Source organism: Nelumbo lutea, chromosome 1, assembly GCF_056320005.1.
Source record: "Nelumbo lutea isolate HS-2025 chromosome 1, American lotus-T2T, whole genome shotgun sequence".
In the NCBI taxonomy this organism is placed as follows: Eukaryota; Viridiplantae; Streptophyta; class Magnoliopsida; order Proteales; family Nelumbonaceae; genus Nelumbo; species Nelumbo lutea.
In genome coordinates, this window is record NC_142684.1 from 62,911,843 (window position 1) to 62,935,017 (window position 23,175).

The 23,175-nt window shown below is 42.8% G+C and overlaps 1 non-coding gene across 1 annotated transcript; it reads left to right on the top strand.

Annotated features, from left to right (window-relative positions):
* Positions 1-12,401: 12,401 nt before the first annotated feature.
* On the top strand, positions 12,402-12,508 carry LOC148874887 (small nucleolar RNA R71). Its single transcript, XR_016106203.1, has one exon. It is a non-coding gene; the product is annotated as a small nucleolar RNA R71 (small nucleolar RNA).
* Positions 12,509-23,175: the final 10,667 nt, after the last annotated feature.

A 23,175-nucleotide genomic window follows, 5' to 3' on the forward strand; every position in this document is an offset into this window, starting at 1 on the left:
TTCAAGACCTATTATCAAGAAAGGAGAAGTCAGAGGCCTGAGGAGTTATCTCTGTGTAGGTACTTCGACGCTCAAGTTAGTAGGAGGTCATGGATGGTCGAGCTGAGCAATAAGGATGCTGGTTTGGGTAGAATAGCAATATGGGTGTCAGAAGTTGGAATCCCTTACCTTGAGCATGTAATACCTTTCTATAGCTGAAGATCAGTCTCCTGGTCAGATGAGATTCCCCATCGAGGTATTCAAAATAGAGTCCTAATCCCTGGCAGAGTTGTCCTCCTTATTCTTCCTTATCCATAGTTATGCTTATATGCGTGACATGTAGCTGACATGGTTTAGAGGATGAGATGGGGTGCCATAGTAATAGCATAGCCCGGCCTTCACTATGGAATGAATGAATGATGCGGAGTTGGCCAAACTATGCCAACATGGCTGGACTGACTGGGTGACCACGTGTCTATTTGGACCAACTCAGCCATTACCTGAACACCACTCCCCAGTTCTAAAGTCAAGGCATGCAGCGTTCGGCCGAGGTGTGGTTGTTAGACAGTTTTGTATGCCCTTAGCTTCAATCAGAATGATGTACTTTATGAGTTTATTGTAAATGAATAAAAGTGCATATTTGATTCATGTTCCCTTGGTATGTTTCTGTGTAATACCCTTAAATTGGACACTTAATGAGACTCGTGTTAGTTTAGAATGTTCACAGCTAGTGGGTCGGTCTGGGGAGACCTATCCTGACAAGGCTGACACTGTGGTGCCACCAAGTCAGTTGGGGTGGCCTGTCTCAGCTGCCAGGGTGAGACCCTAGGCACATACAGTGTAGGATTAATTGAATTTATGAACTGAACCAGATTTCCAGTATTGCCCTGGACCTTGGAGATTGATGGGAAAAAACTAGAAAGTTACACCCAACTCCTAGACTCGATTATGATACTGCACTAGGTGTCGGATTGGGTTGTCTTTGATATACCAATCAGTGAGATCCTTAGAGGGGGTCAAAACCTGGGTATGTTGGGACAGTCTGAGAATTCATCTAAGTGGATGATCATAGTGACAGGATCAGCCCCTTTGTCGGACGAAGGTAATGATCGAGGATGCACTCTCACTAATGGAAACCAAGACTACCGGCAACCGATTTCAATCGTTGAGATTTGTTTTGCAAAATATATTTTATATGAGATATAAAAGTATATCTATTATGGTTTCTAAAATATTTGTAAGAAGGTTTTAATTCCCAGGATCCATATAAGCAGAGAGTGCAACACTATTCCTTGCAGCCGAGGGAGAGGTCCTCTCTTGTCAGGTAGTGTATGATCATTATGGGCTGAGAGGTTAAGTCTAAGACCATTGAGGATAATACCTGATGGGCTAATCTTGCATCTGCCCACAGTCCCTATGTGTTACAAGGTGGCTTTGCCAGGGGACCACTTAGGGTAAGTGTTGGGCCCATATAGCCCATTTGATGGGTTTTAGAGGGTGCACTGTCCATAACTATGTATTCGACCAGGTCTCGTAACAAAGGCTGGGCCAAACCCAAATAGCTGATGTGTAGATCAATGCTTGGGTCCCACGCCATACAAGGAAGCCCAACTGGGCAACAGTTAGGAAGTTTAAGTGAGCACATAAGCTTAATGGGCCTAAAGCCCATTTCAAACTGGGTTATTTAATTAGTTAATTATGGGGCGAATTCTGAGATGGATTAGCTGATAGGATAGTGTCTTGACCCTTTCCACTCAGAGAGTCCAAATCTGAATGTGATTCAGATCTAGAAACCTCCTAATGAAATTAGGAGAAAGCTAATCTAATCTTTAGATAAGATAAGGGTTTATCCTTATCACCTAAAGAGAAGGCTGATCCAAATATGATTTGTATAAGCAGCTCCTGATTGGATTATGAGCTGATCTTTTAGGTTAACAAAAGAAGGAGGGGGTCGCAGCCTTGAGAATGATTCATTCATGTCATCCTCAGCGCTGAAATCAAAAGAAGGAAGAATTAAGCATCCCTGCAGAATTCTTTCTTGCCGCCTCCCTGTTCTTGCTCCCCTGTTTGCCAGTTCGATCTCCAGTTGTGGGAGAAGTCAAGATTCGATCTTGACACTAGTTCTTTGAGAAAGAATTGATAGGAAGCTGTGCTCACGTTCCATCCTACTGATTCTTGCAAAGGACAGAGTTCTTGGAGAAGAACACTACTCATTCTACTCCATCCTGCACTGTGCCATCTTCAGTGGGAGCAGTCTTTGGATCCTTCCTTGGGCGTGAACACCTTCATTGGGAGATACTAATTCTCTGTATCAGGTACATCCTCCCTCCTACTCCTTTTGGTTCATATCTGGTTTGGTTTAAGGTTCAAGATTGATCATTGAAAAATATATTTTTCTAAAATAGGGAATTCGATTCCCTACAAAGATGGGAGAAATTTTTGAAATTCGCTCAGTCCATTCCGCAAGACTTGGGCATCCATGTGATGGATATCCCATCCCTTCAATGGCGCAACAGGATGCCTTGTTCCTCGACTGAGGAACTCCAAGTTGAAGTTCTTTTGTAGTCTGGTGGAGTGCTTGATCCACTTGATGTTCCTTGGCACATGCTAGAACCCGAGATCCGCACAATGTGAGCTATGGCCAAGGAATCCTCCAATCGTCGGCTACAGAACTCCGGGAATTGTTATTTCTGAATCCGAACACCACTCCCCCAATTCTGGAGCCAAGGAGAGGGAGGTGTTCGGTTGAGGTGTTGCACGGTCGCATAGTTCGGTGGGGTGTTGCGGTGTTGATCCGAGCTATGCCTGAGTCTATTGTTTAGCGGTGTTGCATTGACTCCTCTCTGATCCTCGGCCATGTTATGTTGACGAAGGTTTGAGGTGTTAAGTTGGGTTTCAAGACACGTGCTGAACTCTGGAGTCGGGGGCTCAGCTCGGTCGAGGAAAGGCTTTTTGATGCCAGTGGGAGGCCGAGCTTCGGTGTTGAGGCTACTATGATGCTCGGCCATGACGTGCCAAGCTCCGGAGTCGGGGGCTCAGCTCAGCCAAGGAAGAGCTTTCTGATGCCGGTGGAGGCAAAGCTTTGGTGTAGAGGCCGCTGTGATGTTCGGACATGGTGTGCTGAGGAAAGGTGCCGAGCTCTCTGATGCTCAACAATGTTGTGCTGAGCTTTCTATTCTTCTGCTGAGGAACTTGCTCTTGAAGTTTCAGAATCCGAACACCACTCCCCCAATTCTGAAGTTGAAGAGTGGAGTGCTCGGCCGAGGCATAGTGTGATCTCCCTTGGTCTGTGTCTTGAGGATGCCCAGGCAGTTAATTGGACTGATGGTTCTGGGTGAACCCTGGGCATCTGCGGTGTTGGTTGAACCAGTATTGAAGGGCGAACCGGGGCAATTAATGCTTTGAACATTGCTTGTCAAGGTCGTTGCCTCGGTTCTCGAGGCCTTACGCGTACAGTAGTAGTCACGTCGGTTGATCTTCTCGAGCTTCGTCAGGGTGTTGCTTGATCCGTGCCATTGATTTGGCATCAATTTGCATTCCTGGGGGTTATAAGAAGGGGTGGACGGGCCTTCCTCCTTTGTCATTTGCGAGAGGGATTGCTTCGATTGCTCAGCTTGTGCTCTTGTTCCTTGGCTTCAAGTTTGATAAGATGTCTTCCTCATCCTCCTGTTCTCCTTCTGTTTCTGATTCTTATTCAAGTTCTAGCGATTCCGACTATGAGTCAGGGACCATACCTTGTGTTTGCTGAGGTTGGTCCTTCAAGGGTAGAGGTAGAGCTTCCCCTGCAGGCTAGTCGTCAGTTTGGGACCATACCTTGTGTCTTAACCCTTTAGGATATGGCTCAGATCCAAGCTAATGTATGATATCCCCAAGGAATTCCAGATGAGGTCCCGCAGCCCGATGAGATGGCAAGAAATGCTCGGCCCGGCGAGATATGTGTGTATGAGCATAGTTTGGAAACCGGGCTGAGGTTTCCTTTGAATGAAGGGATCATCGGGGTGCTTGGGTGGTACCGAGTACTGCCAGTGCAGTTGATGCCAAACTCCTTTAGGTTTTTGTTTGGCCTCATGTCTTACTGCGTCATTCGTGACATCGAGCTGACCCTAGGCATGGTGAGCTTTCTTCTTCAGCTAAAGCATCACCGACAGGGGTATTATTATTTTTCAACTAGGAAGAACGTCAAGGTGTTGGTTGGGGCCCCTAGTTCAGTGAAGCATTGGAAGGAGAGTTTCTTCTTTGTGCATTGTCCTAGAGGGTTCTCCCTTCCTATTGCGCTGTAGGTGCCGAGGATGAAAATGCCCCAACCTCTGTGGTCGACGCTCACCAAGGGGGAGAGGTTGTTTCTAAGCATGATTCACGAGATAGACATGGTAGCTTACACATGCTTGGAGATGTTGATGCTCGTCGGGTTGATGCATGTGGTGGCCGGTCTATTCGTTTCATTGCTTTGCCATACTTATAGAATTATACTTATTTCCTTGCTTGCATGACCTTGTACTGATTGCTCTGCTTCCGTGTTGTAGGTGTTGAGATGGCAACTGAGGAAGAGATTATCCACTGCACGAGGGAGCATCAGCAAAGGCAGAGCCGAGCTGATGCACCGTCGCAGGTTCCCCCTGAGACGATTCCTTTACCGAGGTCTTCTGAGAGGGTGTCTCGTCGCCAAAAGAGAGTTCGGTGATGAGGAAGTGATGATGGGGATGTAGTTGTCGTAGATCCCATGAAGGTCCATCGGGCTACCGCACCTTTACAGATCGAGGTTGGGGGCAGTAGCTCAAATATATACATTTCGCATTGGTCAGTCCGTACTAGGGACGGGCTGGAAACCCCAGGGTTCCCAAGCAACTGCTGTGAGGTATGATGATGGCTTACATATCTGAGGAGCACTCCGAGGTTCGTGGATCTGACTATGGCTCAGGTGAGTTAATCCATGTTTTCATGATTAAATAATAAAATTAAAAAAATAGATAAAATGAAAAAAATAGAAATTAAAAAAATTGGGAACATTTTTAACATACATATTAAACAATAATAAGTAGGATAAATAAGAAATTTCTTTATTAATGATGAAAATGGAATGTAAAATTTAAAACCAATTGGAAATAAAAATATTTTCCTATTCTCTCTCTTTAAATCCTATATCTAAGATATATTTTTCTCATCATTAAATTCTTTTAATTAAATCCATAGTATTAATTTTAATAGTATAAAAATAAATATTTTAAAAAGTAATTCGAAAACAAAACCATTTTCTTCCCACCCGGTGGTGGGAAACCAATTAAACCATTTGGGGTCAAATGAAATAATAAATGATGCCATAATTAAATAATAAAAATTAAAATAAATAACTATAAAATGTAAGAAGTATTTTTATTAATGATGAAAATGGAATGCCAAATTCAAAATCTACTTAGATATTAAATGATGTCATAGTCAAATAATAAAATTTTTAATAATAGAAAATACAAAGAATAATAAAAATAAAAATAAAAGATAGCGAAAATTTTAGGACATGTGTAATGTTATATATTTATAAAAAATAAAATATTTGGTACACCTCTAATTATGTTCATTCATTATATTGAACAAAAATAAATTTTATACATAAGAAATAATTTTATCAATTATGAGTTACAAGGATGAGGCGGCGCTTCAAGACCTGTTATCAAGAAAGGAGAAGTGAGAGGCCTGAGGAGTTATCTCTGTGTAGGTACTTCGACGCTCAAGTTAGTAGGAGGTCATGGATGGTCGAGCTAAGCAATAAGGATGCTGGTTTGGGCAGAATAGCAATATGGGTGTCAGAAGTTGGAATCCCTTACCTTGAGCATGGAATGCCTTTCTATAGATGAAGATCCGTCTCCTTGTCAGATGAGACTCCCCATCGAGGTATTCAGAATAGAGTCCTAATCCCTGGCAGAGTTGTCCTCCTTATTCTTCCTTATCCATAGTTATGCTTATATGCTTGACATGTAGCTGACATCCTCGACTGAGGAACTTCAAGTTGAAGTTCTTTTGTAGTCTAGTGGAGTGTTTGATCCACTTGATGTTCCTTGGCACATGCTAGAACCCGAGATCCGCACGATGTGAGTTATGGCCAAGGAATCCTCTAATCGTAGGCTACAGAACTCTGGGAATTGTTATTTCTGAATCCGAACACCACTCCCCCAATTCTGGAGCCAAGGAGAGGGAGGTGTTCGGTTGAGGTGTTGCACGGTCGCATAGCTCGGTGGGGTGTTGCGGTGTTGATCCAAGCTACGCCTGAGTCTATTGTTCAACGGTGTTGCATTGACTCCTATTTGATCCTCGACCATGTTATGTTGAGGAAGGGTTGAGGTGTTAAGTTGGGTTTCAAGGCACGTGCCAAACTCTGGAGTCGGGGGCTTAGCTCGGCCGAGGAAGGGCTTTTTGATGCTAGTGGGAGGCCGAGCTTCGGTGTTGAGGCTACTGTGATGCTCGGCCATGACGTGCCAAGCTCCGGAGTCGGGGGCTCAGCTCAGCCAAGGAAGAGCTTTCTGATGCCAGTGGAGGCGAAGCTTTGGTGTAGAGGTCACTGTGATGTTCGGACATTGTGTGTTGAGGAAAGGTGCCAAGCTCTCTGGTGCTCAACAACGTGTGCCGAGCTTTCTATTCTTCGGCTAAGGAACTTGCTCTTGAAGTTTTGGAATCCGAACACCACTCCCCCAATTCTGAAGTTGAAGAGTGGAGTGCTCGGCTGAGGCATAGTGTGGTCTCCCTTGGTCTGTGTCTTGAGGATGCCTAGGCAGTTAATTTGACAAATGGTTCTGGTTGAACCCTGGGCATCTGCGACGTTGGTTGAACAAGTGCTGAAGGGTGAACTAGGGCAATTAATGCTTTGAACATTGCTTGTCAAAGTCGTTGCCTCAGTTCCCAAGGCCTTATGTGTACAGTAGCAGTCACGTCGATTGATCTTCTCGAGCTTCGTCTGGGCGTCGCTTGATCTGTGCCATTGATTTGGCATCAATTTGTGTTCCTGGAGGGTTATAAGAAGGGGTGGACGGGCCTTCCTCCTTTGTCATTTGCGAGAGGGATTGCTTCGATTACTCGACAAGGTGTTGTTTCATTGCTCGGCTTGTGCCCTTGTTCCTCGGCTTCAAGTTCGATAAGTTGTCTTCCTCATCCTCCTGTTCTCCTTTTGATTCTGATTCTTCTTCAAGTTCTAGCGATTCCAACTATGAGTCGGGGACTGGGGAGTTTGAGGTTGTTGAGGTTGTTGAGGTTGAGGACTCTGAGTTTACCGAGGTTGGTCCTTCAATGGTAGAGGTAGAGCTTCCCTGCGAGCTGGTCGTCAGTTTGGGACCATACCTTGTGTCTTAACCCTTTAGGATATGGCTCAGATCCAAGCTATGTACGATATCCCCAAGGAATTCCGGATGAGGTCCCGTAGCCCGGTGAGATGGCAAGAAATGCTCGGCCTGGTGAGATATGTGTGTATGAGCATAGTTTGGAAGCTGGGCTGTGGTTTCCTTTGAATGAAGGGATCATCGGGGTGCTTGGGTGGTACTGAGTATTGCCAGTGCAGTTGATGCCAAACTCCTTTAGGTTTTTGTTTGGCCTCATGTTTTACTGCGTCATTCGTGACATCGAGCTGACCCTGGCATGGTGAGATTTCTTCTTCAGCTAAAGCATCACCGATAGGGATATTATTATTTTTCAACTAGGAAGAATGTCAAGGTGTTGGTCGGGGCCCCTAGTTCATTGAAGCATTGGAAGGAGAGTTTCTTCTTCATGCATTGTTCTAGAGGGTTCTCCCTTTCTATTGCGCTGCAGGTGCCGAGGACGAAAGTGCCCCAACCTCTGTAGTCGACGCTCACCTGGGAGGAGAGGTTGGCTCTGAGCATGATTCACGAGATAAACATGGTAGCTTACACATGCTCGGAGATGTTGATGCTCGTCGGGTTGATGCGTGTGGTGGCCGGTCTGTTCTTTTCATGCTTTGCCGTACTTATAGAATTATACTTATTTCCTTGCTTGCATGACCTTGTACTTATTGCTCTGCTTCCGTGCTGTAGGTGTTGAGATAACAACTGAGGAAGAGATTATCCGCCGCACGAGGGAGTATCAGCAAAGGCAGAGCCGAGCTAATGCACCATCGTAGGTTCCCCCCGAGATGATTCCTTTATCGAGGTCTTCTAAGAGGGTGTCTTGTCGCCAAAAGAGAGTTCGGCGATGAGGAAGTGATGATGAGGATGTAGTTGTCATAGATCACATGAAGGTCCGTCGGGCTACCGCTCCTTTACAGACCGGGGTTGGGGCAGCAGCTCAAATATCCACATTTCGCATTGGTCGGTCTGTACTTGGGATGGGCTGGAAACCCCAGGGATTCCCTATCAACTGCTCTGAGGTATGATGACGGCTTACATATCTGAGGAGCACTTTGAGGTTCATTGATTTGACTATGGCTCAGGTGAGTTTATATATTTTTTTCTTTTTGTAATGGAAAAATAAATAAAAGTCTGAAACACAAGCAATTCTTTTCGGCTGAGTGCTACAGATCTGAATTCTGCTGATCTGAGTGCCGAATGCAACTCAGATCTGCAACACTCATGTTTTTGTGAATTTTTTTTCTTTTTTTTTTCTTTTTGAATGAAACAACACCAATATTGAAAGGAAATGAAATATACCTTTATTAAAATGAAACTGAAACCAGAAAAAGAAAGTAATCAACTTAAGAAAGAAGAAACATAACTACAGTAGTACAACAGTTGCATTCAAAGCTGAAATGTAAAATTAAGCAAATTAAACCAACTATGAATGCAATGCTGAATGATACCAAATTAAGAATGCTCAATGTTTCCTAATATTGCTTCTCTAAACCCTGGCAACGGCGCCAAAAACTTGATGTGTGGCCCATTGTGATACTAGCAAGTGCACTAGCCATTCAAGTAATAAAGTAGTGAGTGAAGTATCGTTCCCACGAGGATTTAGGAAACAAGTATCAATACTAAATTGAGTACTTCTTATCTGATTAACAAATAAATCAAAACTTTAATGAAAGCTAAAAATTCTAAATTAAAATCTATCTAAATCATTGGTCCAATTGCCTTCAAATCAGGTTAGAAGAGTTAGCAATAAATTTCAATCTCAGAATTCAGCAATCTATCAATTTGGATCATTCGAATAAATCATAATTGAGCCTTGGTTTGGTGAAACCCCAAGGTCATGAACAGCCTCTCTCAAGCACATGTTCATCCTATGCATGAGTGACAATTCTTCTATCTCTAACAAGAATCTAATCCCCATGCATGCATTTTTTCAAACACTTCTAAGGCACCAATTCAAAATTGAATTGATCACCAACTGAATTGTGCAAGCTATCTATAATCTTGCATCAAATTCAGTTCTTGAATAGTAGATCTGAATTCCTAGAATCTCTCTCAAGCACTCTAGGAATTCCAAGCTTTAGATCCATTCGGCCAATCTGAAAATTGCAGATCTGAATTCTCTTTCAAGCAATTCAGATCTTGCAATCTCAGATCTGAGAATTCAGATCTGAGTTTTGAAGGTTAGTTGGCCAAATTAATCTACAAAAACACCCTTATTCAAGAAACTCCAAGTACAATTCATGACCATTCGAATGAATAAAAAAGAATTAGATTGCTGAACTGAAATTTTACAAGCTGAAATACATCAAGGAATAATGGAAGAAGGAGAAAGAAGAAAGAAAATATAACAAAGAAACAAAATTCAAATTAAAGGAGAATGAAACTACAATTGAGTTATTACAAATGATCTTTGAATCACAAACCCCTATTTTCGAACTCACCTTCTTTTCTAGCTTGCTTGTCTTGAACTTCCTTCAGCCCTTCTTCTTCTTCGTCCTTGCGTTAACCTTCTTTTCTTCTCTTCTCTCAAGGTGGCCGAACCTTTAAGAGTGGGAGAGCCTTCCTCTCAAGCAATTGAACACCTATCCCCCTCCTAGAGGTCTCCTTATATAGTTTTTCAAGGGGGCTCTTTCCCCTTCTTGAAGTCTCTAGAATTGGGTGTATTACACCCCTCATGAACCTTCTAGAGTGCTCCCTCCTTCTCTTCAAGAAACTTCTAGGAGTTGCCGCCCCTAGCTCCCTTTGGGCTGCTATTTGGGCTACAACTTAGCTTGCTTTTGAGCTCATGTAGGTTACACTGTAGGCTGTTCTTTGGGCTAAAAATGGGTTGGGCTGAAATTTCCTTCTTGCTAGGCTTCTTCCCTTGGGTTTTCAAAGAGTTAGCTTGCACTACTTGGGCCGAATGAAACTCCCTTGCTCTCATGGCTGGGCTGGGCTGAACTTGATAAATTTTGGGCTTTCTTTTCTTGCTTTTGCCTTTTTTTTTTCTTGATTTGGCTGCCCCTGAAATTTTTCTTGCAATCAAGATAAAATAGGGCAAAATCTAATTAAACCGGCATAAAATTTCATGCAAAAACCTCATAAAATATAGATAAATTGTAAGTTCATCAAATACCCCCACACTTAAGCTTTTGCTTGTCCTCAAGCAAAGACATCAGTCATAAACTGAACATTCCCCCCTTCTATTCTCACTATTTACCTGGTGAACTTTTTAAGGTAGAAATGCATTGAGTAGTCGGGGAACCGTTGTAAGTGCTCAACTCTTATTCTTGTAAATTACCATTTAACATATGTATAAGATCCAAGGAAAGGAGAATACGAATTTCATTAAAGTCCAGCCTTCACTCCCAATCAATATATAATTAAGCTCCTTAATTGTCAAAGTTAATAATCAAATTACACTAAGTTTCACATCTGTAACTTTATCTTAATGAGAGTTCAACTTAGTATGCCCTCTTGGACCTCAACTGTCACCATCATTAATTATTTGTAGGGGTGAGTGCATTTTATGTTCCATCTCACCCTTTTCTTTTCTTTTTTCTGTGTGAGTGCATTTTATGCTCCATCTCACACACTTTTTTTTCGGTGTGAGTGCATTTTATGCTCCATCTCACACTAGTCACAAGCTTGAGGTAGATAAAAAAAACTCATGTTTTGAGATGCTAGTTTTACTATTCAACTCAAAATAGCAGAGTCAATTTGGGCTTTCTTCCTTCTTTGAACCTCAAGAATCAGCACTTTAGATGTGCACTAGCTCTCTTGACCATTAACCATGAAATCAAGTGCTTTCATACACATGAAGGTAGCTAGGGTTAGTTATGATGAAAGACATATTCAACTCCCCTTTTTCTCATGCATATACTAAGTTGGGTCATTTGCAAGAATAAAAACTTAGCAAATACATTGGTCTCCCTCAACTCATTGAAATCCTTCTTAAAAATCATCAAATAGATAGTAATGAACTTGAGGAGTTCCAGTCTTTTCTTTTTTTTTTCTGGTTATGTCATTGCCTGCATATGTGTGTTGGGGTGAATGAGGTGCATGGTTTCAGCCCCCATACCCTAGCCTCGGGCTCACTCCCCCACACTTCCCCCACACTTAAGATGAACATTGTCCTCAATGTTCGTAGTGTTAGGCAGTAACAATAAAACTAGCAAGAGCATCATCAAGTAATAGGAGGTGTTTAGAGGACTTTCCTGAAGATCATTCTTAAATTCTGCAATATGTTGTCGATGGAAAACTTCTTCTGCTAGAAATCACTTGCAAACTAGAAGAGGAGATCAGTATCTTTATTCAATTAAATTCTAAACTTAAATGCTATGAAAAAAAAAACAAAAAGCAAGTAAGACAATTTATGACTAAGTATCTGAATTTAGAATTCTCCCAACAACCTCTTGTTCCCTTGGGTTTACCACGGTGTTACTAGGTAAGGTACCCAGAACCCTTTCTGAAATCATCTGTGCCAGCTGCCCAACCTGAGTTTCCAAGTTCCTTATCGATGTTTCGTTATTCTAAAATCTAGTTTCCGCACTAGCTATGAACTTGGTCATCAGCTCCTCTAAGTTAGATTTCAGTTCCGGCTTATGGAAGTTTTGGTGGAAAGGCTTAGGTGCATGCTGATTCTGCCATGGCTGATTCAGGTGGCCTCTCCATCCGGGGTTATGGGCATGATGGTACTGATTTCCTGGCTGTCTTGTAAAGTTGTCAACAAAGTCTACTTGTTCTGTGGACTAAAAAGACTGACTACCAACTTGGCATTCAGTGTTATTATGGCCTCCCCCACACTTATCATACTGCACATGCATAGCTTCCATCTGCATCTCATCAAATTTTTTTCTAAGTGCTCCTATTTGTACAGAGAGAGTTGTGTATGTATCTACATTATGCAAGCCATGCTGCTTCCTAGTTTGAGTTCTTTCAGAATGCCATTGATAGTTGTTGGCTGCCATTTCCTCAATAAGTGCATGGGCAACCTCAGGAGTTTTATTATTTATGGACCCTCTGGCTGCAGCATCTAATATGGTCTTATTTGAGTCAGTAAGACCATTATAGAAAGTATGCACTTGCAGCCAAATGGGGAGGCCATGGTGAGGAACTCTCCTTAACAGCTCCTTGTATCGTTCCCATGACTCGTATAAAGATTCCCCCTCTTGCTGAAAAAAAGTAGTGATGTCATTCCTCATTTTAGCAATTTTAGAAGGGGGAAAATATTTAGAGAGAAAACGACTGGCCAATTCATCCCACGTAGCTATTGATCCTGCCGGTAATGAATTCAGCCATGCTTTGGCTTTATCCTTCAAAGAAAATGGGAATAACCTCAACCTAATGGCATCATCACTTACCCCATTGTGTTTGAAGGTGTCATAAATTTCTAAAAAGTTAGAAATGTGTGCATTGGGATCTTCGTGGGCCAATCCACAGAATTGCACCATGTTTTGAATCATTTGTATGATGGCAGGTTTGATCTCAAAGTTGTTAGCAGCAATATTGGGCCTGATAATGCTGGAGGCAGCTCCAGTGAGAGTGGGTTTCGCATAGTCCATCATAGTTCTTTGCTCAGCCATTTCTTGAGCCTCTTGAGCTTCTTATTGGACTTGTTTGGCTGCTCTTAGTTGGACACGGAGAGTTCTTTCAATCTCCGGGTCGTAGAGTATTTCCTCCAGCTCGACTCAGCTTGTCAAAAACTGTGAAAGTCAAGGCAATAAACAAGCCAATATTCACAAAATAACTAACCTTATTACAACTGAAAATGTATAGTGAAGTATTTGGAATATACAAACCTACATCCTAAAACAAAAAAATACAGCTAACTAAAAGCAGATCAACATCTTATTCAAGGTTCCTTTATCTACATCCATCGATTGCGACATCTGAATTCAGATCCAATTTAGTTGAGTTCAGATCTGCAAGTCTTTGGTATTGTTAGTCCAAAGAAAATTAACAAATAATAATTCAGATATGAGTTGTATATCTCATACACACTCATTGGTATACACTGCAATATACATCCATTAAGGTTGGAATCAAATCTGTGATGCTTTAGGGCTGATATCAGATCTGATCTGAAAAAAATATATTAAAAGGACCTGAAATAAACTAAAACCAGTCTTGAGTTAGGCTTGGTTTAAGGATTTTAAGCTCTACAATTGAAGCCCAAACCTGTATAGCTGATGCATATCAAACACTTGCTAGGACCTGAAAATCGGGTCTGCAATGTTTGGTATTGCAAGCTATTCGGTCCATACAACTTTTGTAGAAATCTGAAATCAGGTTTGCATTATGGGCATTGCTACTGCTGCAAATTAGTAGATTGTAGAACAGATCCGAGTTCAGTTCAGTTCATTCTCAAAAGAGATCAAAGCTGGTCATCATAGAATTTTTTTTCTTTTCTTTTTTTTTTTAATTTTGCAAAGAGCATCCAAGAATGTGTGGGTGTTTGAAAGCACAAACCTATCCTGAAATCAGGTCTGCTAACTGTTGTACTATAGCAGCCCTGCTACAGATCTGAATGCTAATAGAAATACTTGGAAAGTGCTAATTTTTTTTTATTAAATATCTGAGGCATCACAATTATTCAATCCAAACATACACCTCCTTAGCTAATGTAGCTCGGTTACAAGTGGATAAAGAAAATGTTTAGTTCACCCAAAATCCAAAATGTGCTCTGTATCAGTTCAGTCCTCAACTACAGTTCAGATCTGTATCAGTTCAGCTCTGAATTTTCTTTCTCATTTGTTGCTATCCAATTACCTTTGGGGCATGTCGGATGTATCATAGGGTGAATTGGGGTGATGATGGTACCCAATTCACCTTAAACTTGTATCAGTTCAGGTCTGAGTTAATCTGAACTCAGATCTGAACTGAGTAGTTCTGCAATAGCAGAATTCAGGTCTGAACTCAAGTCTGAGTTCGGATCTGAATTCTCAATTGCCTTACCTTCAGTTATTGCTACCAAATTGTTTTGGGGGAATAGCAGAAGTGCCCTAGGGTGAATTGGGGTGATGATGACACCCAATTCCCCACAAAATTGCATCAGTTCAGGTCTGAGTTCAGAGGAACTCAGATATGAACTGTTGCAGATCTGCAATAGCAGAACTCAGATCTGAGTTCTGATCCGAATTCTCAATTGCTCCTCTTGTTGTTCAAAAGATCTCATTTTTTTTCATTTTATATATTTTTTTTCTTTTTGTAATGGAAAAAGAAATAAAAGTCTGAAACACAAGCAATTCTTTTCGGCTGAGTGCTACAGATCTGAATTCTGCTGATCTGAGTGCCGAATGCAACTCAGATCTGCAACACTCATGTTTTTGTGATTTTTTTTCTTTTTTTTTTCTTTTTGAATGTAACAACACCAAGATTGAAAGGAAATGAAATATACCTTTATTAAAATTAAACTGAAACTAGAAAAAGAAAGTAATCTACTTAAGAAAGAAGAAACATAACTACAGTAGTACAACAGTTGCATTTAAAGCTGAAATGTAAAATTAAGCAAATTAAACCAACTATGAATGCAATGCTGAATGAGACCAAATTAAGAATGCTCAATGTTTCCTAATATTGCTTCTCTAAATCCCCGACAATGGTGCCAAAAACTTGATGTGTGGCCCATTGTGACACTAGCAAGTGCACTAGCCATTCAAGTAATAAAGTAGTGAGTGAAGTATCGTTCCCACGAGGATTTAGAAAACAAGTATCAATACTAAAATGAGTACTTCTTATCTGATTAACAAATAAATCAAAACTTTAATGAAAGCTAAAAATCCTAAATTAAAATTTATCTAAATCATTGGTCCAATTGCCTTCAAATCAGGTTAGAAGAGTTAGCAATAAATTTCAATCTCAGAATTCAGCAATCTATCAATTTGGATCATTCGAATAAATCATAATTGAGCCTTGGTTTGGTGAAACCCCAAGGTCATGAACAGCCTCTCTCAAGCACATGTTCATCCTATGCATGAGTGACAATTCTTCTATCTCTAACAAGAATCTAATCCCCATGCATGCATTTTTTCAAACACTTCTAAGGCACTAATTCAAAACTGAATTGATCACCAACTGAATTGTGCAAGTTATCTCTAATCTTGCATCCAATTCAGTTCTTGAACAGTATATCTGAATTCCTAGAGTCTCTCTCAAGCACTTTAGGAATTCCAAGCTTTAGATCCATTCGGCCAATCTGAAAATTGCAGATCTGAATTCTCTTTCAAGCAATTCAGATCTTGCAATCTCAGATCTGAGAATTCAGATATGAGTTTTGAAGGTTAGTTGGCCAAATTAATCTACAAAAACACCCTTATTCAAGAAACTCCAAGTACAATTCATGACCATTCGAATGAATAAAAAAGAATTAGATTGCTGAACTGAAATTTTACAAACTGAAATACATCAAGGAATAATGGAAGAAGGAGAAAGAAGAAAGAAAATATAACAAAGAAACAAAATTCAAATTAAAGGAGAATGAAACTACAATTGAGTTATTACAAATGATCTTTGAATCACAAACCCCCAATTTCGAACTCACCTTCTCTTCTAGCTTGCTTGTCTTGAACTTCCTTCAGCCCTTCTTCTTCTTCTTCCTCTCAAGCAATTGAACACCTCTCCCCCCTCCTAGAGGTCTCCTTATATAGTTTTTCAAGGGGGCTCTTGCCCCTTCTTGAAGTCTCTAGAATTGGGTGTATTACACCCCTCATGAACCTTCTAGAGTGCTCCCTCCTTCTCTTCAAGAAACTTCTAGGAGTTGTCGCCCCTAGCTCCCTTTGGGCTACAACTTAGCTTGCTTTTGAGCTCATGTAGGCTACACTCTAGGCTGTTCTTTGGGCTAAAAATGGGCTGGGCTGAAATTTCCTTCTTGCTAGACTTCTTCCCTTGGGTTTTCCAAAGAGTTAGCTTGCACTACTTGGGCCGAATGAAACTCCCTTGCTCTCATGGCTGGGCTGGGCTGAACTTGATAAATTTTGGGCTTTATTTTCTTGCTTTTTCCTTCTTTTTCTTGATTTGGCTGCCCCTGAATTCTTTTTTGCAATCAAGCTAAAATAGGGCAAAATCTAATTAAACCGGCATAAAATTTCATGCAAAAACCTCATAAAATATAGATAAATTGTAGGTTCATCACCACCCTTAGGCCTTAATTGGTGGGAGCGTTCTTCTCTACCTTAGGCTTGACCATCGACAGCCGAGTCAAATTTCTTGGCTGGCGATGTGCTGCCAAGCTACGTAATGTAAGCCCAGGCCATTCAAAGATCGGTTGGGTCAGTGAGGTGTGTCAAGCTACGGGTGTATTGCGCGGCATGTGTGGCGAGGTGTGTGTGCAATCTAGTGCGATACGTGTGTGTGTGATGTGTCGGGCAATCAGACGTATGGCTCGGATAAAACATTATGCATTAATAATCAAATTATTGGTAGTACATCTGTTGATTCCCCATGTTCCAACTCCTCAATATTGGTCAATCATCGAGGTCTTAAAGTCTATAGGTGTCTAGCCTAAGCACTCTAGTGACTCTGGATGGCACCTCCTAGTTTGGCCCAAGCTTGCCTTCCCCGGGTGTAAGTATGATGATTTTGCAAAGGACAAGATCGCCTGTCTTGAACTCGCATATTCTGACTTTGGAATCATAGTACTTCGCCATCCTCTGCTGATGTGCCACTATTCTAACATGTGCTCGGTCCCGAGCTTCTTCCACTAAGTCCAACTCCACGCGGAGGTCTTCATCATTCTGGTCTTCATCACAAAGCACGGTTTGGAGACTTAGAGAGCCTATTTCCACGGGCACCATGGCCTCGCCCCTATAGCTGAGGCTAAAGGGTGTCTCTCCGGTATCTATCCGTGGAGTAGTCCTATATGCTTAGAGTATGCTCGGCAGTTCCTCGATCCACCTTCCCTTGGTCTGATCCAGTCGAGTTTTCAGGCCGTGTAACAATGTTCGGTTGGTTACCTCGGTTTGTCCATTGCTCTAGGATCAATGTATAGCAGTGGTTCAATGATCAATCCTTAGGTCAACGCAGAGAGCTTCAAACTTTCGGTTGGTGAATTGCGTTTCGTTGTCTATAATGAGGATGTGCGGAATACCGAATCGACAGACAATACCTTGCCAGAAAAAGTTTCAGGCATTTTGTTCGATAATGCATGCTAAAGCTTCGATTTCCACCCATTTGGTGAAGTAATCCACTGCTACCTAGAGGAACTTCTATGCAATCATGGTGGGGAAGGGACCAAGGATGTCCATGCCCCACTACGCAAATGGCCACAGGCTAGTGATCAACTTCAAGGGGACTACAGGTTGTTAATGGAGATTTGAATGTCGTAGGCAACTGTCAAATTTCCTAACTAGATGGGCTAAGTCTTGCTTCATCGTCGGTCAGAAATAACCTTGCTAGAGTGCCTTGTGTGCCAGGTTGCAAGCACCAGGGTGGTCTCTGTAGACACCTTTGTGAATCTCCCTAAGGATGTAATCTGATTCGCCTGGGGAGAGGCACTTTAGGTATGGGAGAGTATGTGAGCGGCGATAGAGCTGACCTTGGATAAGAAAGTACCGGGCTGCTCTATGTTGTAACCTCTTTGCTTCTGTCCGATCTTCCAGAAGTGTGCCCTCCTGAAGGTGCTATGTAATGGGGTCCATCCAGGATGGACCGTGTTGTACCGGGAGGATGAGAAGGGCCGTTGGTGCGATGTTCATCTGGACCAGTGTGTCCAACCGTGTTGTCGTGTCGAGGTTGGCTTTTGGAGAGCTGTGTAGCTTGGACAGTGTGTCAGCTCGTATTTTCTCTACTCGAGGGATCTACTAGATGTTGAAGTGCTCAAGCCGGTGCACAAGTTCTTGTACCTTTTGTAGATAGCTCGCCATGGTGGACGTTCATGTCTCGAACTGGTTGATTACTAGCTAAGAATCACTGAGTGCTTCTATTCTCCGAGCTCCCAGGTCCAAGGCAGGGCGAAGTCTGGCAATCAAGGCCTCATCATACTCAGCCTCATTATTAAATGCTTTAAACTCAAATTTGAGAGCATGCTCTAGCACAGTATCGTTTGGACCGAGGAGGATGAGGCCGGCCCCACTGCCTTGCCTATTTGATGAACCGTCCACATGCAGAGTCCATACTTATTGCAGCAGGGCTGGGTCTTCGGAAGTAAAGGTACACTTGGCAATGAAGTCTTTCAAAGAGTGGGCCTTGATCGCAGGACAGGGCACATACTTGATGTCAAACTCATTAAGCTTTATGATCCTCTTGATTAGGTGACCAGATGCTTCTAGCCTTTGAAGGACCTACTTGAGGGGCTAATTAGTGAGCACTTTGATGATGTAGGCTTGGAAATATGACCTGAGCTTCCTTGTTGAGGTGACAAATGCCAGTGTCATTTTCTCCAAGTTGGAGTACCAAGTTTCCGCACCGCTAAGGACTTTGCTGGTATAGTAGATCGGCCTCTGTACCCAGTCTTCCTCATTAACCAGCACCGAACTGATGACCTCATCCCCGGCTAAGAGGTAGAGCAATAGCTCATCCCCGAGGCTTAGTTTGGTGAGGAAAAGTGGTGAGTTCAGGTACTACTTTATCTCTTGAAAGGATCGTTTGCATTCCTTGGTTCACTGGAAGTCCTTTGGTCACTTGGGGGCTTTGAAGAAGGGAAGACACCGGTCCGTGGATTTGGACATGAATTTGTTGAGGGCGACTACTCTACTGGTGAGTCGTTGCACTTCTTTGTGAGTCTGGGGCAAGTGCATGTTGAGAATGGCCTATATTTTCTCTGGATTCACCTCAATCCCCCTTTGTGTCACCATGAACCCTAGGAATTTACCAGAACCAAACCCGAAAGCACATTTAGTTGGGTTTAGCTTCATCTTATATTTCTTGAGGGTACCGAAGACTTCTTTTAGGTCGGCAAGGTGGTGCTCGACCTTTTTCCTCTTCACAAGCATGTCGTTGATGTATGCTTCCACGTTTCGGTTGAGATAATCCTTGAATACCTCATTCACCAGCTATTGGTAAGTGGCATCAACATTCTTTAGGCTGAAGGGCATCACCTTGTAGCAATATAAGCTATTTTCTCTTGGTCGTCAGGGTGCATTTGGATTAGATTCTACCCCGAGAAGGCATCCATAAAACTCAAGAGTTCATGGCCTATTGTTGCGTCAACGAGATGGACGATCATCGATAGAGGAAAACTATCTTTGGGGCAAGCTTTGTTTAGGTTGGTAAAGTTGATGCATATCCTCCACTTCTCATTGGCTTTCTTCACCATTACCATGGTGGCTAGCCAGTCAGGCTATTTGACTTCCCGAATGAAGCCAGTGTTAAGCAACTTTTGCCCTTCGTCTGCAATCACCTACCACTGTTCTGTTGTGAAGCTCCTCTTCTTTTGCTTGATAGGTTGGTAGTGGGGTCGGCATTCAGGCGGTTCGTGATGACTTCGGGGTCAATCCCCTGCATATCCGCCGCAAACCAGGCGAACACATCGGCGTGGTCCCTCAGCAACTGCACAAGGTCTTCTCAGAGGCAGTCATCTAGGAGAGAGCCGATCTAGACCATCCTCTCGGGGTCTTCTTTGTTAAGCGGCACTTGGATGAGGTCTTCGACAGGTTGGCTGCACTGTGCTCTCACCTCGTCCCTTAAATCATAGGCTCCAACAATCAATGTTTCCGTGGTTGGGTGCAGTCCTCGACAGGAGAGCAAGTAACATTGTCACACAGTTCTTTGGTCCCCACGTGCCATGCCCACTCTATATTCAATGGGGAACTTCATGACGAGGTGGAACGTTGAGACCGTGGCCTGTAAAGCATCAAGGGTCGGCTTGTCGAGGATTGTGTTGTAGGACGAGAGGCAACGGACCACGATGAAGTCTACCATGGTTGTTGTGATAATGTCACCATCTCTTATCAAGAGGGAAAGGGCTTTCTTCCAGTGGGCAAGAGGGACTCCCCTGAGAAGCCCATTTGGGAAGTGTTGATGGGGGTGAGGCACTTTTTGTTTATGCTTAGCTTTTCAAATGCATCCTTGAAGAGTACATCAGTGGAACTACCCATATCAACCATGATTCACCCCATCTCAAAGTAGGCAACCTCAGTTGTGATGACCTCGTGTGGGATTGGACCCCTTGGAGATCATCGTCGATGAAGGTAATAGACAGACCGTGCTTCTTTTTATGTATGCGGTTGTCAATTTTGCATAGTCGTGCATACATTTTGCGCCCTGAGATGCTTTCCCCTCCTACAGCGATTCCTCTCGATATAACGTGGATCACACTAGTAGGAGGGGCTCAGGGTGTTGGCCGAGCACTCTCTGCACGTTGTTCTTCCTGTGTGGGCTTTTCGTTCTTGTCGACAAACTCGCCGAGGTACCCGCACCTGATTAAGTCCTCGATGTGGTTGCGCAGGTTGAAGAAATTTTCTGTGTTGTGGCCATGATCCCTATGGAATTTGCAGTACTTGTCGCGATTCCTCTTGTTGGCTTATGTCTCCATCTTCTCGGGCCATCAGACGTAGCTATGGTTATGGATTTGCATCAAAACTTCAAACCATGGTGTGTTCAGCGGCGTGAAGTTCTGATAGGTCATGGAGGTGTCTGTGGTCTATGATTGGGTCATAAGTCTTGCCTCTTATGGTCTCGGTCTAACATTTCTAACTTTTGCTCCTCAGTATCTCTCCTCTTCTTGTCGGGCCTCTCTTCTTCGTCCCGCAACTGTGTTTGCGCTTCTTCCACGTTGATGTATTTCTACACATGACTCATCAGCGTAGCTAGGGTTTGTGGAGGGTTATTGGAGATGGCTTAGAGGTGGAGAAGTTGAATGGCGATGGGCAGAGGCCGTATTGAATAGTGGTGACAGCCACAGACTGGTTCAGGTTTCTAACCTGTAGTGCCTCTTTGTTGAATCTCGCTAAGTAGTCCCTGAGAGATTTGGCTTTCCTCTGGCATACCTGCATAAGGCTGGTCGAGGTCTTCCAATGCTTTTGACTTGTTGTGAATTGTGCATGGAATTGAGTTTCCAACTGCTCCCACAACGCTATGGAACGTGGAGGCAGAGAGGAATACCAGGTTACGACTGGACCTGTGAGAGTAGCCACTAGGGCTTTGCACATCAGGCCCTCGGAAGATCCGTATAATATTAGCTGAGCCTTCAGTACCTCAATGTGATCAGTGGGATCAGTATTCTTGTCGTACTTGTCAAGCTAAGGTGCCCGCCATCCTGTGGGAGGCACCTCGTCCACAATCTCCTGAGTGTAAGGTGGTTCCTTTGGCCTTGGCTGTTCTCCAACTCTTCCAAGCATTGTCGAAGTTCCCGAATCTCATTATCCCTATGGTATGGGGCCGCAGTGTGCGTTGCCCTTTCCTTCTTAGGGCTTGCAGTGAAGTCTTTCACTGAATTGGACTCGATGATGGAGACCACGTGGGGCAGCGTTCGTCTACCGAGCCTTTCTTTGGCAGGGATCCTTATGGTTTGGTGTGTCCTACTATGAGAGCAGACAAAGGGGGACAACCTTCTTGTTGTATCTTGCCTTTCTTGGTTGGACCACGCTACACCCTTGTCCACCCGACGCGCTTTGGGGTCCTCGAGGCAAGGATCATCCTTCGTACACATCAGGGCATGAGGGTGGATGACTTTGTTGGGTGGTGCCGTGGATCCTAGGTTTTGCATCATTTCGAAGATCTTGTCAACCTTCTCTTGCATTGCTCGGAACTGCATAGGATCAGCCGCGGCTGGAGGCTGTGGAATTTCTTGATGCAGAGGGCTGCGATGCCGAGACTCCTGAGATGGGGATCGACTTGTTGATCATTCGGGCTAGTTCTTAGGCATCTTGATCGCTTTCTTGATTGCACGGTGAGGAATGAAAGATTTTCGAGAAAGGTTTTTTGTGTGAATCCCACAAATGGTGCCAATCTGATGCTGCTAAATCCGATGTGGTGTACGAACTGAGGAGAGCAACCAGATAGTCCTTGTCAACAGGGCGGTGTCAAGCTATAAGGATGAGGCCACACTTAAGACCTGTGATCAAGAAAGGAGAAGTCAAAGGCCCGAGGAGTTATCCCCGGGTATAAGGATGTTGGTCCAGGCAGAATAGTAGTATGGGTTTCAGAACTTGGAATCCCTTACCTTGAGCATGGAATACCTTTTTATAGCCGAAGATCCCTCTCCTGGTTGAATTGGGCTTTTGGGGTTATCGGGATGAGGTTCCCTGCCAAGGTATTCAGGATAGAGTCCTAATCCCCAACAGAGTTATCCTCCTTATTCTTCCTTATCCATAGTTATGTTTATTCGCGTGACGTGTAGCTGACATGGCTGAGAGGTTGAGATGGGGGGCCATAGTAATAGCATAGCTCGACCTTGGCTATGGAATGAATGAATACTACAGAGTTGGCCGAGCTATGCTGACGTGGATGGGCTGATTAGGCGATGACTGGGTGGCCACGTGTCTCTCTGGACCAACTCTGCCATGACTTGAACAAGTATATATAATATATGTGCTATTTATTATTTATTTATAAATATGTTATTTATATTACATTTTTATAAACTTTTTATATGATAGAAATAGTTAAAAAAATACTTATATTTTTTTATTTCAATTTTTATATTTTTTTCTTTTAATAATTTATTACTTTTTAAAAAATTAAATCGAACCTTGTCAAATTCGAATATCTGACATTTTTATCGGATTCAAATTCGAATCAATATTTATGAGATTCGATCGAATCTTTGGATATGATCAGATTTGAATATACCCTAACAAACCACTTGCCTTCGATGACCTAGCTAATTAAATTATTGAACCATTTGACATAGTTAGTCAGGTCATGTGTTAGACATTAATGCTCTTTATTTTTTATCCTAATTTTCATCCCATTTCTATCATTAATGAAAATAATT